Source organism: Octopus bimaculoides, chromosome 25 (assembly GCF_001194135.2).
Source record: "Octopus bimaculoides isolate UCB-OBI-ISO-001 chromosome 25, ASM119413v2, whole genome shotgun sequence".
NCBI classification, from domain to species: domain Eukaryota; kingdom Metazoa; phylum Mollusca; class Cephalopoda; order Octopoda; family Octopodidae; genus Octopus; species Octopus bimaculoides.
The window spans coordinates 1,572,863-1,574,478 of record NC_069005.1 but is presented as its reverse complement, the minus strand read 5'-3'; the positions used below and the strand labels follow the sequence as shown (position 1 = coordinate 1,574,478).

Below are 1,616 nucleotides of genomic sequence, written 5' to 3'. Positions count from 1 at the left end.
CCCCGCGCGCTTGTAAATTGACACTTTAGAGACATCAAATCTTATCATTATGACGATGATGAAAGCAACGTATTTGATGTCTCTAAAGTGTCAAAAATTTGATAAAATTGTCCAACAAGTCCTCCATATTTGTTTCATTTTTTCCATTTTGTGCATCCATAGATCTCCACCACACAAACATGATTCCCTCTGCAGAAGGGTTGTAAAGAATTCTTTTTAATAACTCATTCACAAATTGCCCCCTTTCTCTTGAGATCCATTATTAATCACAATGACCACAACTTACTGTCCACTTTTTTATGCTTGGGCTACTTTAATTGAAACTTAATTTCAAATTTAACCTCCACAATTTAGAGAGACGACCAATCACTTTGTTAGCTCTCTAATGCTCTGCATCTCCTCCAAGTTGTTTTTACACCTCATTCCTTCTCATTTATATGCAGATCATCTTGATTTAATCCCTGTGGCAACTTAAATCCACTGTTAATACAGTTACCTGTTCAGCAGTGAAGCATTAATTAACTCCCATCCATCTTCGTTTTGATTCACTTCACTGCACTAATAAAACAACTGAAGAGCATTGGAATCAAAATTTCAAATATTTATGGTGTTTACTGATGGAAAGGATACTGGTTCTTACACCATAGACACACAAACATGTCTTTGTTTATGAATTTTTCTTTTCAATCTTTTCAGATTATTAGACCCTCTGCTAAAAGCCTGGATCACTATCAGTTTTCCTTGGAGTCAAAGAAAAAAGATTTTATTTTCTATTAAACCATCATCCAATGCCAACCAGGTTTCAAAAGCATCAAGTCTCTCGACAAGAAACAAATTTCTTCCACACCAATGTTTGGTGCTAGTTTCATCTCTCAACTGTTTGTCTCTGGCAGTTTTTCATTTTCCAGAAAATCTTGTATTAACCAAGTGAAATTTCATTGTAGAAGACAGTCAACCATGCAGAAACAAAGTAGTTTAAATTACAAACATTGAACAAGTCATTCACTTTGTTGGTCATTTCCGTTTGTGTCCGAGACCATTCAGACATATGAAAATTCTTTCAACCAAATCTGTCCACACAATGTAAATACTGGACATATTGATTCGGAGAATGAATTTGAGTTTCCGGAGGTTTTTTTTTCTTCTTTTCATCCCCAAAACAATGGACACTTATTTCTGTCTCTAGCAGAGAATTAATTAATTAATACAAATATTAAAAGGCAGAAGATCAGAATTGAATAAATATTAGGGAAAAAAATGGCTTCTCGTCTTATTTGTGTGTGTGTTTGTAAGTATATATACATACATATATATATACATGTATATATAAATAAATATATATATATATAAATATATTTATAAATATATGTATATATATTTATATTTAAATAAATATATATATAAATATATTTATTTAAAATTAGAAATATAATATTTCTAAATCTCTCAGAGAGATTTAAGCAGTAGTGGAGTGACAATCCCAATAAGGGAATACACTACTGCTGTTTAGCCCTAGGAAGCTGGACCGCTTCCTGTCGGCCTTGACACAATTACTGTGTCCTTAAGTTTGTGCTGATTTAGAAATATATTTCTAATTTTGCTGATCAGTGAATGAA

The 1,616-nt window shown here is 32.2% G+C and overlaps 1 protein-coding gene across 1 annotated transcript in view; it reads left to right on the top strand.

Annotated features, from left to right (window-relative positions):
* The window catches only part of LOC106876043 (replication protein A 70 kDa DNA-binding subunit), a 21,002-nt gene extending 19,744 nt beyond the window's left edge, over positions 1–1,258 (top strand). The window contains exon 18 of the mRNA XM_052976802.1: positions 697–1,258. The gene's annotated coding sequence lies outside the window, so the exon portion shown is untranslated. The remainder of the gene's footprint in view (positions 1–696) is intronic.
* The last annotated feature ends 358 nt before the right edge of the window (positions 1,259–1,616 follow it).